The sequence below is a fragment of the Nycticebus coucang genome, chromosome 20 (assembly GCF_027406575.1).
Source record: "Nycticebus coucang isolate mNycCou1 chromosome 20, mNycCou1.pri, whole genome shotgun sequence".
In the NCBI taxonomy this organism is placed as follows: domain Eukaryota; kingdom Metazoa; phylum Chordata; class Mammalia; order Primates; family Lorisidae; genus Nycticebus; species Nycticebus coucang.
This window is the reverse complement of record NC_069799.1, coordinates 50,908,034-50,927,563: the sequence shown is the minus strand read 5'-3', so window position 1 is coordinate 50,927,563 and position 19,530 is coordinate 50,908,034.

The window sequence follows — 19,530 nt, the reverse complement described above, 5'->3', positions numbered from 1 at the left end:
AACCAGGCTGAGTGAGAGGTGTTTGGCAATAACCTAACCAAACCTTTTGAGTTTGGATGTGTCTTTTAGAGCAAAGCTGTCATGAAAGGTATAATAATAATAATCATAGTGTACAGTTGCAAGACATTTTTTATAGTTGGGACAAATGGGTTCTACAAAGACAGATTCTATCCACTGATGGAATTTCTTTCTGAAGTAGGTCCTTGGTCTGAAGGATTCAAAGAATGAACCCATGGACCACAGGTCACTGGTAAGATAGGATTTATTAGATAGAAAGGAAAACAGAAGGTACAAAAGCATCAGAGCTTCTGGCAGAGGGAAAGACCTAAGTTGGAAGTCTCTGGTGGGTCTTTTGTGTGGGGTATAAGGCCTTGAGAATTATATTTGGCCAAGACTTGGCAGATAAAAAACACATTTGTAATGTTAATGAGCTTATTAACATGGATAAATGCAGTCCCTCCTATAGGGGGCAAAATGGCAGGGAATCCATTTCAGAACAGGCCCACCCTGGCCTACGTGAAATTGCCAGGCCTAGGAAACTGGGGTTCCCTGTCTAGCCCTGAATGGAGGAACCCTGTATCCCATCCACAGGCCAAAGGATACTGCTAGAAGTATTTACAGAAATATTTTATCCTTTTGCATGAAAAATCAGTTATAAGACAACATAGCTCAGTTTTTACATGGAATCTTTTATACCTATATGCAGTGGGTGGTTATCACTACTAAACTCGTGAATTCTACCATCAGCAGTCCTACTTAATGGAATTTAGAACTCAATAGATGCAAAACAGCTTTGGCTGCTTTGTATTTGCAACTGTTTCCTTTTGCTTAGTGATATTAAATAAAATCATTAAAATCCTTTCAATAGTTTGATTTGAAAATTTTCTCTATTTTTGTTTCTTAGTGGATTTTTTGGGGGGGCATCTTTTCTTATCGCTGCTTTTTGCTATTGCAAAAATTTTCCGGTTACTAGACCTACAGACTTGGTAGGAAATGAAATGGAAGTCTATGAAAATGTGATTATTTTTAGAGATCTCTCCTTGAAATATTTTGCATATTTCCTACATGTTTAATGATAATCCCTAGGGAGGTCAACTGAGTAACTACCTAGAAGTTCAATTTAAAATACTCAGGGTAACCACCTCAGAGATATATGTCTGACTGAGAGTGAACGCAGGTTTTTAAGGCTAGCCTCAATTCCTTTCCTAGTGGCGTTTAAGAACAACCCACAAATTCTTCCTGAGTACATAAGAGTTTTCTTCTGAGGCTAATGTCTCTGATCTCCTCAGCTTCTTGACCCTTATGGTTTTTGCCCTCTTGACAGAATAGACCAAACTTGGTCATCACCAAACTGCATTGGTTGGGCTATTCCCAAAGACACGTTTGGGGCACTGCCTTAGTGGGGCTTTGACATAAAGAAGCCTGTCTCAGCATCTCCAGCACCAGGCCCCAAGGGGATTTAGGAATATTTTCAGGATGTGACATCTCGGTAGTGCAACGATTTTTCTAACAGTATGCCATGACACATTAGTGTTGGGAGAGGATCTTAGGTAAGTGGCGAAAATTTTTACAGATCATTAATTACATTATTTTCAAAAGAAGTTCAAAGCACAGTGAGTATACATATATATATTTTTTGATCAACATAATTTAAGTGTGCTGCAGAAGTTTAGGTTCAAGTGTGCTGTGAGATAAAAAAGGTTGAAAAACTGCTGTAAAGGCTATTCCTATAGAAGTGAGGGTCTGAAGCTTGTATACACTTCTGCAGTCATTTCTAAATGTTTTGATCATGTATCCCAACAGTGAAAAATTTGACTGTGCACTTTTCAATATATGTATTTTTTAGATATACACAAATAATAATGAAAATCCACTGAGATAAAGAAGTAAATGTAAATAGTTGGGCACAGTGGCTCATACCTATATTCCCAGGACTTTGGGAGGTTGAGGTGGGAGGATCAATTGAGGCCAGGAGTTTGAGACCAGCCTGGGCAACATAGTGAGACAGTATGTCTCTAAAAATAAAAAATGAAAAAAAATTAGCCACCGGTGGTGGCAGGATTAGCCAAGTGTAGTGTGGTGATGTACTCCTGTAGTCTTGCTACTCAGGGGGTTGAAGTGGGAGAATCACTTCAGTCCTGAAGTTTAAGGATACAGTGAGCTATGATCTGGCCCCTGTACTCCAGCCTGGGAAACAGAGAGAGATCCTGTCTCTTAAAAACAAAAGAAAAAAGAAGGAAAAAAGAGAAATAAATGTAAATAGAAGTACAAATATTTTCTTTTGATCCACAATAGATCATTTTGCAAACCCCAGCTTGACAATCGTTGTTTAGCTGCTCCATGGTTAGGGTGTCTCTGCCACAATCTGTCCCTGATTCTGCTCTTACAGTGGATAGCTAACCTGTCTCTAGGCTGTGGTCTCTCTGGGTGTGTTTATTCACTATGATGCTGATTCAACTACAAACCGTCCAGCAAAGGGGACCTGGTGGTCCCATTAATCACAACTCTGTCTCTCTCTCTCTACAGAGCTTGCTCACCAGGCCTCTGGGAGAACTGCTGACCAGCCTAGAAAGCTTTGTGGACTTGAGTGTTTGACCTTGGTTAGACTGTCAAAAGCCAGGGCAGCAGTGATACATTTCAGAATTATTTACAGAATGCATGTCCTCCGTATGGAGGTGGCCGTGGCTGTGCCAGTCACAGACAGGGACCCCGTACAGCCCAATGTGTGGCTTGTGGTTCTATCTTTAGAGCCATTCTTCTTGAGGTCATTGCTAGTGTTCCTGGTTAAAAATCTTGTATTCTTCCTTTTTTGTATGGTCCTCCATTCCAAACCTCTCAATGGCAAAGGAACAATAAGTGTATTAATATTAAGCCCATGGTGAGGAGTCCCTGGTTATTTCTTTGTCCTAAGAACTCCAGTTAAAAAAGCATTCATATAACCTACTCTTTGTTAATAAAAGCCTCTCTCCCAAGGAATGAGTTTTAGGGACAAATTGGCACATTTCAGAGCAAGTCCTCTTTGCACACTGAGCCCTTCCTTGGAGTTAATAAGGGTAACTTCTTACCCATCTCCTACACCTTGTTGGAGAGTTTTTGTTTCCTGTGTGTGATTTTTTTGGACTTAGAGTTTGTGATTTTTTGAATTGTTAGGGCTTGTTATGCTTCTTTTTGAAGAAGATCAGAGTGTGGTGATGAGTTTCATGACCTGTGAAACTCACGGACAGCAAGCCTGGGTCTGTCTTTTTCACTATTCTATCCTCAGTACCTAGCCTCACATTTTACTACCAAATGTGCACATGGGTGTTAATTGATTATTTCCAGTTTAGTAGAGAGTACATGTGTTGTTTCTTTTTCCATTCTTGGGAAACTTCACTTTGAAGAATGGTCTCCAATTCCATCCAGGTTGTTATAAAAGGTATTATTAGTTCACCATTTTTTTTTTTTTTGTGGTTTTGGCCAGGGCTGGGTTTGAACCCGCCACCTCTGGCATATGGGACCAGTGCTCTACTCCTTGAGCCACAGGCGCTGCCCAGTTCACCATTTTTTTAATGGCTGAGTAGTGTTATGTACCTGTACAAGAAAGGGACCTCTCACAATCTGGCATGATGAGGAAGTGTTGAGCTGAGTGGAAAGGTGGGAAATGAAGAAGAGAGACACACACGAGAATGGGACACACCCAAGACGAGAGACAGGATGGTGTCGGGTGGACTGACACAGCTGATGGCTGCAGCCAGCAGCTGCACCGTGGAGACAGCTTTATTTAAGGAAGCTTTATTTATTTATTTATAAATAGCTTATAACAAGCTTGCATAAATCTTAATACATGGGGTAGAGATCATCATTAAAGAGGAAGAACTGAGTGCTTGCAGATAATAGGTATGCATGGGCTGTGTGACTTCTGACAGGTAGAAAGACTGTTAAAGGAGGAGAAATAGCGGGTGGTCATTCCCTGAACGCCTCTCCAGGCTCTGGGTGCCCTGCCACTCACAGCCTGCTCCCCACAGATTACTAGTACTCCATGACATACATAAACCACATTTTATTAATCCACTCATGTATTGATGGACACTTGGGTTGGTTCCACATCTTTGTGGTTGTGAATTATGCTGCAGGAAACATTCAAGAATGTGTGTCTTTTTGATAAAATACATTTCTTTCCTGAGGGTAAATACCCAATAGTGGGATTGCTGGATCAAATGGTATCTACTTTTAGTTCCTTGTGTCTCTGTACCACTTTTGTCCTGGTTTGCAGTCCACCAACAGTCTGTAAGTTTTCCTTTTTCTCTGCATCCATACCAGCATCTGTCGTGAGATTTCTTTTTTCCACACTGTGAACTTGTGGTGTTTTATTATTCTAATCATTAGATGACACCAGATTATTGAGACGTTCTTAAAATGGAGGTGGTAAGGACTTGTGTTTCTAAGGAAAGAAGCAATTGCAATTTTAACATGTGCTAAGAAATAATTTTGGTTGTTAAAATACTGCCTCACCACTACCTCGTGAACCATTTCCTTCTACACGTGAATTCCATTCTGTTCTTAAAAGCAAGTTAAGGACCTATACTGTGAGTGGCTCTGCTTTTTATCTTCTCTCAATTGTCATCATCATCATCATAATTATTATAGTTGTCATTACCCATCCAGTTATTTTCACTAATATTCACCAGACTGTCAAGATTGCACAGTGATAAAACAGTTGAAAGCTCTCAAATTTGGTAAGTTTGAAGCAATGCAGAAAGAGTTTCTAATTCTAACAACAATTTTTTTCTTTTGGGGGGGGCATAAAGCCCTTTAATGGCTTTTATTATTATTATTTTGTTCCAAAATCTTACAGGGGTACACACATTTTTATTACATATTTGTTTTGTAAATTTCACGTCAAAATTATAAGTGTGTCCTGTACCCAAAATGTGTGCAATGTACTAGTTAGGTGTAAATTTGCTCAACCCTTCTCCTCCTTCCCATCTACTTGACTCCTGTTACTTCCATATGTGCATGGAAGTGTTGATCAACTATCTCCAGTTTAGTACTGAGCACATGTGGTGTTTGTTTTTCCATTCTTGAAATACTTCACTTAGAAGAACATCCTCCAGGTTCATCAGGGTTTTATAAAAGATACTAGATCATCATCATTTTTTTTTTTTTTATGGCTCAATGGTACTCCATGGTATACAAATAACCACGTATTATTAATTCACTCATGTATTGATGGGCATTTGGGTTGTTTCTACATCCTTGCAATTATGAATTGTACTGATATAAACATTAGGGTGCAAGTGTTTTTATAATAAAATGTCCTTTTTACCTTTGGGTAAATACCTAGTGGTGGAATCACTGGATCGAATGATAGGTATCTCCATTAGTTCTTTAAGGTATCTCCAGCCTACTTTACATAGAGGTTGAACTGATTTGCAGTCCTGCCAACAGTGTATAAGTTTTCCTTTCTCCCTGCATCCATGCCAGCAATTGTTGTTTGGAACTTTTTGATGAGAGCCATTCTCATTGGAGTTAGGTGATATCGTATGGTTTTGAGTTGCATTTCCCTAATGATTAGAGATGTTGAGCATTTTCTTACGTATTTTTTGGACATGAAATTATCTTCTTTTGAAAAGTTTCTGTTCATATGTGTTGCTCACTTTTTAATAGGGTTTTTTTTTTTTTTTTTTGCTTATTTGCTTGAGTTCTTTGTAGATTCTGGTTATCAGCCCTTTATTAGATGTATAGCATGAAAGTGGTTTCTCTTATTCTGTGGGTTGTCTATTTGTTGTATTGATCGTGTCTTTGGCTGTACAGAAACTTTTAAATGTGATCAGGTCCCACTTATTTATTTTTGTTTTTGCTGTGATTGCTTTGGAGGTCTTCTTCATAAGTTTGTTTTGGGATTTTTAAATAAGAGCCATTCTCACGGGAGTTAACCTCATTGTGGTTTTGATTTGTATTTCCCTGAGGATTAGAAATGTTAAACCATTTTTTATATGTTTATTGGCTATTAGTTCCTCTTCTTTTGAAAAGCGCCTATTCATATCTTTTTCTATGGTGTTGTTCAATTTTTATGGGGTTGTCATTCAGTTCTTAATCAGGCCACCAGAAACTGGCATTTATCAGATTAAAGATGAGAGGCAGAAAAAAACCACTATACTAAATTCAAGTGTTTGATAAACTTTTCACCATAGGCTTGTCTTGTTTGATATTTCTTCTTTTTAAAAAATGCAGGCTCTAGCTGGCAGATTTTATAGGAAGGATCAGGAACTCAAAGATCTATACTGGGCAGCCAGAAGGAAAGTTAGAAGAGTGTGGAAATGAGAGGAGTTAATTTCAAGCTTTTGTTATTATCTGTAACAGAAGTTACAGCCTATTTACCTTTGAAACCAAAGGGGAATTTGCAGAAAGCATTATTTAATACTTGAAAAATAGGTTTTTAAATAATTAAGATAATTGCTGAAAATAGCTACAGAATAAGCCTCTTTTAAATATGTTACCAAAGTATATTGGTAACATGACTTATACCAGACTGTGTCCTGATTTTGAATATTTTGTGTTTCTATAGTTTACTTTGCAGATCACTCATCAAAATTAAGTAATGACTACTCTTAATTATAGTGATAATTTTTCACAGGCAGCAAAGAGACTGGCAATCTCAGAAATGTTCTTGTTAGGAATGAATTCTTTCTTGGATAATTTATTGCTTATATGAGTAATTTTTTGAGATAGTTATATATAAGGGGTTATAACACAGAGTAATGGGATAAAATGGAGTAGTGAAAATCTGGAATACCTATCAAGAAAAATAAGGTTTTAAACTTTTCGACCTTGTGAAATAGTCTTCTTGGGGGATGAGTGAAAGTCCTGGATATCTAAAATGTTGGCTAAGCTGCAATGTGATTAGAAGGATGTTTATTCAGCCAGAAATTCCTAGTGCTTTCTAAGCCCCATTCAAACATATTGTCAAGCATACTTCTGTTACCCAGTGGACCCAGAGCAAATAAGACCTCAGGTTCTGTGAATAAACATTGAATTTTAATTCTACCACAGGTAATGATTCTCCAAAGTAATTTTCTTTAGAGGTATAAATTGTCTGACTCTATCTACTTGGAGGAAAGGTGTTTTTTATCTTGAGGAGCTGTGATCTGATCTGTTCTGGAGCTGCAGAGCTACAAGCAAGAAAGAAGCTCTCCTGGCGAATCTGGTTAAGGTTCCCTTGACGAGAGTCATTAAGTCACGTAACACAAACACCACAAACCCAGATACCATCATAGGTCTTACTCAACTCACCTGAGGATTTTTTATGGGCATGGGGTATTTGTAAATTCCCCAGGTGGTTCCAAAGCACAGCTAAGAATAAAGTTTCACAAGAATGAAAAAACAAGTATCCAATGTATTCAATACTAATTTGAAACCAATATATAAATAACTAAACGCTCACAGGAAAGAAAAGCACAAGTGTGGGTGGTGCCTGTGGCTCAGTGAGTGGAGCGCCAGCCCCATATACCAAGGGTGGTAGGTTCAAACCCAGCTCTGGCCAAACTGCAACAAAAAAAATAAAAAAATAAAGAAAATAAAGAAAAGCACAAGTGTAATCTAGTGAGGGGGAGGAGAGAAGAGGAAAGAAGATGGGGGGAGGAAGGAGGATGATTGGCTGGATCTCCCCTAATGTGCACAATGTGAGGGTGTTCAGCACGCTCCCTGGGGCTCAATGACACCTTGAACTTTACCTTAGAAATGGAGACAATGTCTAAACATTTGTGCCCACATATTAGTCTGACATTTAAAAAAAGTAAGAAAGAAAGAGAAAAAAGCCTAGCTAAGAATAAGGACTACCAGCAGAACTGCTGAGATTTACATCCTGTCTCTTGCCTGCAGTCCAAGTCTGCCTCTGCTCTTGATTTTGGGGACCCTTTGATTACTCCCTCTGTGGTTCTGGCAGAATTCAGGAAAGATGGCCCTAATGAAAGTTCTTTTTAAAAAAAAAAAATTTTTTTTTAACTTCAGAATACTACAGGGGTACAAATATTTTGGTTATATGAATTGCTTTTGTGCAGTTTGAGTCAAAGTTATAAGTGTCCAACCCTGTTAATCCATTAATTCTTAGAAAATTTAATACAAGCGATAGACCCTCTCCTAGGAAGATGTACTTTATCTTGTATATAATTTAAGCATTTCTCTTTAGAAACACTGAATCCCATCTCTAAAAACCCAGATTAAGTAAAGTCCCTATCTTAGCTAGGTAATACCAGAAACAAGATGCTCTGGTTCTTCAACTTGAGCTGTTGCCTCTAAAGCCTGTATCTAAGCCCTAGAGACTAGTAAATTTGTCACATCATTTCCTAAGAAATAGGAGAGATCACTAGTAAAGCCTCATGCTGTACTCTACTGGTAGGGCTGTTAGAAATTTGTCTGACATCTTACAGGTATAGGGACAGGAATATAGTAATTCAGCACCAGAACTAAATTCCAGCAATGTAACCCCATAAAGGTTAAGAAAAATGCTGTGGGGAGATTTGCTTAGTTCTGGGTTATCAGAACCAGTTTCAGCAGTAGATGGGATTAGCTTGATTGGCTTAGAAGGTGCTGGCTCCTGCAGCAGGGAAAGAGTGAATGCACATTGCAGGGGCCACTGTGCAAACAGCACAGCCAGTGCTGGTGCTCTCTGGCTCTGCTGGGGCAGCTCTGGGGCCTGTGGTATCAAGCGCATGCTCTTGGACGTCATCACTCTGCAGTTACATCCGTATCTATAAAGCAGAGTCCACCATTTGGGGGGAAAACTCAACAATACTTTCAAGCACCTTTTTATTGTTTCCCTATTGTTGAAGGATTTAATTTTTCATCTGGAATTTAAGAAACCATATAATCAATATATGTAGGTTTGTCTTATGGCTATTTGAACACAATATAGTACTGAGCAAGACACACTTGAAACTGGATTGTTTTGTTTTATAAGTTGCTTAGTAGAGAAAATGGTTTGAATCATAATTCTGTAAGTCTTCATCAAAATGGAGATTTTTTTCCATTGTAAAGGAAAAAGAAACAATGTCATCTTTAATCCAGAGAAGAAGTGCTCTTGAGTTAATTTATTTGAAACACTTAGATTTATTTATTTCTTTATTGGCTGTTTTGTTTTTGTTTGTTTGTTTTTTTTTGGTCTACCCTCCTACTTGGAAGCATTCAAAGTTAGACAGTCTAGATGAACTAATAACATCAAAAAAACTGACTTAAGAGTTAGAAAATTTGTTTAGATTATTAACTATAGTACATAGTGAAAAATAGTTAAATATCAATACCTTCTCCCAAAAGGCAATGGACTCTTTTGCAGGACCTTCAAGAAACAGATAATTACTATTATAAGCTGTCGAAGAGTAGCGTCTTTATTTACTTTATATAGCTAGTATATCCCTGACGATAGGCATAATACTCACAGGGAAATTATGATCCAATTTGAAAATGTAGATGCAAGTACATAAACAAAATATTAATAAATAATATTCAGTGATATATAAAAAATACATGATGAAAAAATAGGCTTAATCTCATGAATAGAAAGGTAGCTTAACATCCTGATTTCTGTTAATCTAATTCACCACATTAACAAATGAAAAGAGAGACAAAATCCAATCTTCAATTACGGTAACGATTATTTAAAACACTCTTTGTAAACTAAGAATAGAACAGAACTCCCTTTTATTACAATCAGCATGCGAGGAAGCCGTGAGAGCCGTCTCTACTATAATTGGTAAAAAGGTGCAGATAACCACTATCACTGTATCTATTTAATGTTTGATGGAGGTTCAAATTATTGGACTCTATCAAGAAAAAAAATCAAGTAAATGATCTGGAAAACTGTTAAGACTTATGAGAGATTAACAACAAATGTGGTTGGAAATAACACAAAATTAATGGCATCTATAGTTAGGACAAGTAATGAGTGAGATAATGCTACTGGCAATTAGCAACTTACCTCTAGTAAGACACGTTAGAACTATATAAATAAAACAAAATTATAGAACATGTCAAAAAAACGTGTGTATCATGCATATGCATGTGTGTTTGTGTGTATATTTCATATCCCAGATTATCCAACATTATCCAGCATATCAAATCTACTTCATATTTATTGACAAATTAAATACATCCTCATCAAAATTTTTGTTAGAAACCTGAAATTTATTCTAAGGATCACACGAAAAAGAAAAATGCACAAGAATAGCAAAGATTTTGGGCAGCGCCTGTGGCTCAAGGAGTAGGGCGCCAGTCCCATATGCTGGAGGTGGCGGGTTCAAACCCAGCCCCAGCCAAAAAACAAACAAACAAACAAACAAAAAAAAAGAATAGCAAAGATTTGAAAGAAAGAAAACAGAGCAAGGATGGAGCATCCCTGCCAGGCAGAAAACACCATAAAGCTGTAATAAATAAAACAGTATGGCACGGAAGGGAAAGACACAGTCAGTGAGACCTAAGGAGTTCTGGACAGACTCCTGTGAACACGGGGATTTAGTTTTGTTACAGGTAGCCTTTCAAATTGGAGATAAAATGTAGAAAATGTAATAAATGGTTACTGGACAATTTTCCACACATTAGAGTCATTGTAACTCTCATATATTTATAAGTGATGGAACAAAACACCTTTAGAAGGCAATTTGTCACTCTATAAAACAAAATTATAAACAGAAATTATTAAATTATCAGAAGGAAATGTAGGAAAGCATTTTTTTTTTTTTTAAGGAGTCTTACTCTGTCCCTTTGGTAGAATGCTGTGGTGCCATAGCTTACAGCAATCTCAAACTCTTGGGTTGAGCAATCCTCTTGCCTCAGCCTGCTCAGTAGCTGGGACTATCGGCGTGTGATAATATGTGACACCATGCCTAGCTAGTTTTTCCAGTTTTAGTAGAGACAGCGGTCTTGATCTTACTCAGGCTAGTCTTGAACACCTGAGCTCAAGCTACCCACCTGCCTCAATCTTTCTGAATGCTGGAATTAGAGGTGTGAGCCACTGCACCAGGCCAAGAAAGCATTTTTATGACATCAAGTTGAGATAGATCTTTTTAGACAAGACAGGAATTCTAGAAATGTAAAAATCAGACAAACTTTTTAAAAGTTAATATAAAATAAAAGCATAAAGAGAATTAAAATATGAGCAATAAGACTAAGAAAAATATCTACAATATATTTAACAGGCAAAGATCACTATTCAGACTATGTAGAGAACCTGTAAGTCAATAAACAAAGCTGAAGGATATGAATAGACCCATGGAAAAGGAGATAAAAAATGGACAAATGAAAATATTTTCAACTCATACATGATCAAGAAAATACAAACTAAATCCAATAGATTTTAATTATTCAACTCTCAAATTCAGAAAGAGTGCCTATCTCAACTTTTTGGTGAGGATACAGGAAAAAAGACATCTATAAACTGTAGGTGCAAGTATAGCTTGATGCAGCCTTTTGGGAAGGCAATTTGCTGCTCTATAGAAATGACAGAACATTCTTATCATTTGGTTCATGTATTCTATTTCTAGGATTGAAGTCTTCAGAAATATTTACATATAAATCTAGAAACGTGCAAAGTTACTCTAGCAGTGTTTCTGAGCATGAAAAATTGGAAATAATCTAAATCTTCAGCAAAACGTAGTAACTCTGTTACTATTGAATTACAATACAGCCCTTAAAAAAATCATCAAGTTACAAAACACACAGCTAGAAAAACATAATACAAAAAATTTGCTCATACCACATAGCCAAGTGATCATGAATTCTCAACTCTCAACCTTTCCTCCTCCAGTCAGTAGGTACTCTTGACCACTTGCTGGGTGAACCCAGGTGTTAATCCTAAGAACTAAATAATTCTTAATGACAGAATTATTTAGTTGGGCACTGTGGTACAAGATTGGATCTATAGAGTGAGAAGACAGAAACTGGGATAAGATATTTATAAAGTGTATATTTGACTAAAGACTTGTCCCTGGAATCCTTTGAAGTATCCTTTGAAAACACCTATGAATCATAAAGTAGAAAACCAAACTAAAACTAAATGATAAAAGCACATCTGGAAATGACAACGGACCTCCTAAACCCCACTCCTCCAAAAGGTGGTAAGAACATTAACAAAAGTGGTCAAAAATGAACTTTTGTAAAACTCTGAAAACTAACCAAAAATTTACAACACTCCAGGGATACATCTATTCAAGAAAAGCTGCTGAATCTTGGTAAGAACCGTGAACTTTGAAACATTTTAACTTGCCCCATGCCCTTCTCACCAGCTGCATGGTAGCTTTGAAAATTGGTAGTCTTATAACTATGTTAACTGTGAAAACCAGCTGCCTAGCAGCTACTGGAGAGGGAAGAACAAGTTTGAAGCTATTACAAAAGCTCTGTCCTCAGATAATTGTTACTATTTGACCTATCTGGCTGCTCCCTAACAACATTCTCAGAGTTTGTCTCTATTTGATCTGATTCAGAGCTTGCTCTGTGTGAATAGTCTATCCTTAGGGTGTTTGTCACCTAGGGAGATTGTTTAACATTGCAGCTGCCTGACAAGGGGCTACAAGTTGGGGCACCTCAGAGGCTGATCAAAAGACTTAAAAGGGAAAACATGGAAATGAGATGTCCACAGGCACTTTGAAAACTTTCCCCAGTTTTTTAGATTTGGGAATCTAGAAGGCTAATGTATTGCTGGGCTATTGTGTATGCTTGGGAAAAACTCAAGAAGGCCCTACCCACTCACCTTTGGCTTACTTTGAAGCTATGTACAAGTAGAAAGTGAAGACAGATTTGTATACTGCTGAAGCCTGAAAGGCATGTTTTAGCAGACATATCCAGAACCCCCTGGGAGACTTGGTGGTTTAACATATTTAAGAAAATCTCTTCCTCAAAGAACTCAAATTAGACCTTCATTTGATCCTGCAATCCAATTACTAGACAATTACCCAGAAGACAAGAAATCATTTTAATGTAAGGACATTTGCACTAAATTGTTTATCAATAGCTCGATTTACACTCACCAAGATGTGGAAACAGCCCAAGTACTTCACCAACCCATGAATGGATGAATAAACCATGATATATGTATACCATAGAATACTATGCAGCCAAAAAGTGTAGAGACTTTATATCTTTTGTATTAACTTGGATAGTGTTGGAGAATATTCTCTTTAGTAAAGTATCACAAGCAAATATCCAGTGTACTCAATACTAATATGACCCAGTAGACAAACTAATACATGTCCACACAAGAGAAAACCTCAATTTTATTCAAGTTGGGGGGAAAAGGAAGGAGACAGGGGCATTGGTGTGCTCCCACTGAATGGGCACAATGTGGGTATATGGCATGCCGCCAGAGTGCAGGACACAACTGCAGAAGGGACCTGACCTACAAACACAAACCTGGTAACCTAATTGTTTGTACCCTCATGTTACTCTGAAAAAAAAAAAAAGGAAATCTCTGTCCAATCATTTTCCAATTCAGGAGACTTAAGTGGCTGTACAAAACAAAAAATGCAGGCTTTTCAAAATTACTCCAGGAAAGTTGTTAAACGAATAAACAACACTAACAACAACAACAACCACCCACAACAATGATGAACCCATATAGGATTAGAGATAATCTGATTTCTAGAATTCTACATAGTGTTATTTAAAGTGTACAATTTTTAATAAAAATACAAAAGAAAACAAGGAATAGGGAAGCATGGTTCATACATAGGAAAAAAAAAAAAGCAATCAACATAAACTGTCACTAAGGAAGCCCAGATGTTAGACATACTATATAAAGACTTTAAATCAGCTTTTATAAATGTCCCAAGAATTAAATAAAATCATGTTTAAAGAAGTCAAGGAAAAAAATTAGAATTATGTCTGACCAAATAGAGAATATCAATTAAATGATAAAATTTACTTCTCAGTCTTTTGATGAAGATCAAGCAAAATAAAAAGATAAAAAATAGAATAAATAATAAAATGAAAATTCTGGAGTTTAAAAGTAAGAAAAACTCACTAGAGTGCCTCAGCAAAAAATTTGAGCTGGCAAAAAGCTTAGTGAATTTAAAAACAGGTCAATTGAAATTTTCCAATCTTCAGAACATAAAAGATGAAAAAAGGACAAAAAGGGGTGGTGCCTGTGACTGTGACTCAGAGGGGTAGGGCACCAGCCCCATATGCCGGAGGTAGCAGGTTCAGACCAAGCCCTGGCCAAAAACTGCAAAAAAAAGACAAAAAGTCTCTCAGAATTCTACTGAAATCACCAACATATTAACATATTTCTAGTGCATAATCAGTATTGAAGAAAGAGAAAGAAAGCAGAAAGAAATTTTGAAAAAAATAGTGTCTAGCAACTTCCCAAATGTAATGAAAAATATTAATCAAGTAATACGAGTTTAACAAACTCTAAGTAGGACAAACTCAGAGGTTCAAATCTAGACTCTTCATAATTGAAAGTCAAAGAAAGAAAATCTTAAAAGTAGGAGAAAAGTGCCCAATAGAATGAACAGTTGACTTCCTATTATAGACCAGGGAGGCCAGATGGCAGTGGGATGACATAGTAAAGTGCTAGAAGAAAAAGATTGTCAACCAAGAATTATATATCAAGCAAAACTCTTTTTCAAACATTAAGCAGAAATTGAGACAGTTCCACATATAAACTGAGAAAATTCATTGCCACTGTACCCTCCCTATAAGAAATATTAACTGAAATGAAAGAATACTAGACAAATATCAATGAAGTTAATTACATATGTAAACCATAAAAGGCAATGTAAATGTACTTTTATTTGTAACTCTTTTCTACTCCTATATGATTTAAAAGACAACTACATAAAGCAATAATAATAAATAAAACTGTTGATGAGCTCCCAGTGTAGAAAAATAACTTGTTTGACAATGGGAGCACAAAAGAGATGGGGAAGAAATAGAGCAATAGAGGAGCAAAGTTTTTGTGTACTTTCAGACTTAAAATTAATCAGAACTAGGTTTTTTTTAACTTTTCATTTTTGATTGATACATAACTACAGGGCGGTGCCTGTGGCTCAAGGAGTAGGGTGCCGGTCCCATATGCCGGAGGTGGTGGGTTCAAACCCAGCCCCGGCCAAAAACCACAAAAAAAAAAAAAAAGAGACTGAATAAAATAGACAGCAATTGTACCTAGCAATTTATCATTGTTTCAAATAAAGAAGTGAGAAGAATTTAAAAAAAAAAATTCTCCTATACATAACTACATACTTATAAAGTACAATGTGATGTTTTGATACATGTATACATGGTGTAATGATTAAATTAGGGGAATGTGCATATCCATCACCTTAAAAATTTATCATTTATTTGTGGTGAGAACATTAAAAATACTCTCTTCTAGCTATTTTGAAATATGCAATACATTATTGTTACCTAGGGCCACCCTACTGTGCAATAGAGCACTAGAACTTATTCCCCGTAATTGTAAGTTTGCACTCACTGACAAACTTCTTCCTACTCCTTATCCCTCCTCCCCTCCCCTGCCTCTTGCAACCATTATGCTACTCCCAAGTTCTGTGAGATCAACTATTTTTGTATTCCACATGTGGGTTGACTGCGATCACATGGTATTTTTCTGTGACTGGCTTATTTCATTAACATAATGGCCTCCAATTCCATCAATCACTTTGATGGCTGAATAGTATTACATTGTATATAAATACTATATTTTCTTCATTCATTCATCTACTGATGAACAATTACATTAATTCCATCTCTTGGCTATTGTCAATAGTACTATAATAAGCATGACAGTATAGATGTGCCTTTAACATACTGATTGCATTTCCTTTGAAGATATGTGTATGTATATATAATATATATTGTTCTTGCATAGAAAAACCTAAAGACTCTACACAAAAACTCTTAGAATTTATAAACAAATTTAATAAAGTTTCAGAACACAAAATCAATTCATTAAAATCAGTAGTGTTTCTATGCAAGAACAATGAACTAGCTGAAAAAGAAGTCAGGAAGGCAATCCTACTTACAATAGCTACAAAAAAAGAAAAAACCCAGGAATAAATTTAACTGAGTAGACCTCTACAAGGAAAACTATAAAACACTGATTTAAAAAGCTGAAGAGGATACAAACAAATGAAAAGACATCCCATACTCATTGACTGGAATAAAATGACAACACTACCTAAAGCAATGTACAGATTCAATGCAATCTTGATCAAAATACCAATGACATTCTTCACAAAAATAGAAAAAGTCCTAAAATCCTAAAATTTGTATAGAACCAGAAAAAACTCGGATAAGCCAAAACAATCCTGAGCAGAATGTATGTAGATGGCTAGAGGCATCATACTATCAGACTTCAAAATACACTACAAAGCTGTAGTAACTAAAATAGCATGATGCTGTCATAAAAACAGACATATAGACAAATGGAATAGAACAGAGAACACAGAAATTAATCTAGAAGTCTATAGCCAACTGATTTTTGACAAAGGTGCTAAGACCACTTAGTGGGTAAAGGATGGTCTATTCAATAAATGGAGCTGGGAAAATGGGATATCCATATGCAGAGAATAAACCTTGTCTCCCACTTCTCACCCTACACAAAAGTCAACTCACAATGGATCAGACATAAATGTGAAGTCAGTATGTCAAAGAGACACCTGAACCACCCCATGTTTATTGCAGCACTGTTTACAACAGCTAAGATTTGGAATCAACCTAGGTATTCAACAGTAGATGAATGGACAGGAATTATGTGTATACATGATGGAATACTATTCAGCTATAAAAAAGAATAAATGCTGTCATTTTGTCATAAAGAATTATGTATATACAGGATGGAATACTATTCAGCTATAAAAAAGAATAAAATGCTGTCATTTTGGTCACAATACAATGACTTTAGGACAAGACCTTTGTTTACAGCCTTTCTGGAGGATGTACTATTGTATCTAGTAGTGTGAGTGACAGCCACAAACACTCACTGGTAGACTTGACGTTAGAAATTATAAGGAGAGATTTTGTTTTTCCTCCTCTACCCAGGACCAAGTTTGGTACAACCAGGTTTCTTTTTTATTCCCTTCTGCATGCAGGTTTATTTCTACTTCACCTTCACCTTGATGGTGTAGTTCTCTAGGATCCTGGCTTCCTCCAAGGCAGTGATTTTCAACCAATGTGCTACAGCCTCTCACATGCAGCTGTGAGAGGATCTTAAGTATGCCTCAAATTTTTTAATAATCATTAATTAAATTGCTTTCAGAAGAAGTAGTTCAAAGCATAGGAAGTATATTCTTTTTTTTTTTTTAATCAATGTGATTTAAGTGTGCCATGGTAGTTTAACTATAGTTATGCGCCATGAGATAAAAAAAAGGGTGTGTGTGTGTGTGAAAAACATGCTCGAAGGGCTCCTATGAGCCGCTCTACTTTAAGCAGCTTCCAGATTTGATGTCTTACACCTTGAATCTGCATAGCTTTCACAATGGAAGCAGTAGTGACCAGGGTTTGGCACACTGGCATTTGAACAAGTTACTTGTGAGTAGAGTTAACATCAGGCTTTGGTGGGTGCAGGCCTGCAGAAAATAGCAGAGTCTGGATAAAAAGGAAAGGTAGTGTCTACTTGTTTGCTGAATGAAAATCAACACCTGTATCCTGGGAGCTCTGAGCTTGTACACTGGCCATGGGCACGTCTAACTAGAAGGGCTTAAAAGATGGGTGAAATACAGAGGCTGGGGCTTCTATGTGTCAAGTTGCCCCATTGTCATTGGCTGTTGACTCCAGCAGCCCCATATAGGTAAAGGGGACTGGAGAAGCTATGCAGTTGGGTTAAAGCTGCATCACTCAATGGGAGAAAGGCGCTGCACCTACTGCCTCTGATCCTTCTATTCTATACCACCAAGTTAATGTTTTCAATTAAAAGTTATTTGGGTCTCCTAAGTCTGATTGCCAACTCAAGCCCTTAATTGCAGCTGTGGTGCTACATTACTTGACTGCTCTGTGCCTTAATTTCTTTAGCCATAGATTTTTAAGGAATCCCATATTATGTGTGTACATAGCACATAATAAGTGCCACATGAACATTAGTTGCTATTGTTATTGTAAGAATACTTTTATTGAACAGCTTTGGTTATTTTTAGCAGGAGAGTTGTTTCCATCATACTGCAGAAAACAGAAGGCCACAAATGCAATCATGTGCACTGCTGTGCAGCTAGCTGTGTCCCTGGGGCAAATTACTTTCCCCTTCAGTTGGGAGGCAGCTGGAGAATTCCAGTTTGATCAGTCTCTTTCTTGGGTGCTACCAGACAATACAAAAGATGATTTCTAAGAACAGTCTAGATTCTGGATCCTCTCCTTGTCTGTCTTTCTGTCTCTATTTCTTTCTCTGTCCCTTTCTTCCTTTCCTCAGTATTTTAGAAATATTATAACAGACTAAGCAAAGATACACAAAGATGCTTAACAGAGAGGGGAATACAATGATTATACAATTCACTATACTAAGAGCCTAAAACTCCAATGCCTATGGAAATAAGACAGATAACATAAATGAATGAGGTGTGCAGTCCCAGACACTAGGGAATGGTGAGGAATGTGGTGAATGAGAAAACACATTCTCTATTGTAAAGGGTGCTGCCCTTACCCAGCTCTAGCCAGTTGTAGCCAGGTAGGAATATGGGTCTAGAACAACTGGAAACCTCTTCTGATTTTCTCTAAAATGATAGGAATAAGAAGTTGTTTTGTTAAGTGCTCTTAATTTATTTATTTATTTATTTTTATTTTTATTTATTTATTTATTTATTTTATTTTGGGGGATTCATTGAGAGTACAATAAGCCAGGTTACACTGATTGCATTTGTTAGGTAAAGTCCTTCTTGCAATTTTGTCTTGCCCCCAGAAGTTGTGACACGCACCCAGGCCCCCCGCTTCCCTCTCTCTGCTTTTTCTTCCTCCCCCATAACCTTAATTGTCATTAATGGTCCTCATATCAAAATTGAGTACATAGGATTCATGCTTCTCCATTCTTGGTGATGCTTTACTAAGAATAATGTCTTCCATTCCCATCCAGGTTAATACGAAGGATGTAAAGTCTCCATTTTTTTTTAATGGCTGAATAGTATTCCATGGTGTACATATACCACAGCTTGGTAATCCATTCCTGGGTTGGTGGGCATTTAGGCTGTTTCCACATTTTGGTGATTGTAAATTGAGCTGCAATAAACAGTCTAGTACAAATGTCCTTATGATAAAAGGATCAGATGGCTTCACACCAGAATTCTATCAAATCTACAAGGAAGAGCTTATTCCTGTACTGCAGAAATTATTCCAAAAATTCGAGGAAGAAGGAATCTTCCCCAACACATTGTATGAAGCAAACATCACCCTGATACCAAAACCAGGAAAAGACCCAACCAAAAAGGAGAATTTCAGACCAATCTCACTCATGAATATAGATGCAAAAATTCTCAACAAAATCCTAGCCAATAGATTACAGCTTATCATCAAAAAAGTCATACATCATGATCAAGTAAGTTTCATCCCAGGGATGCAAGGCTGGTTTAATATACACAAGTC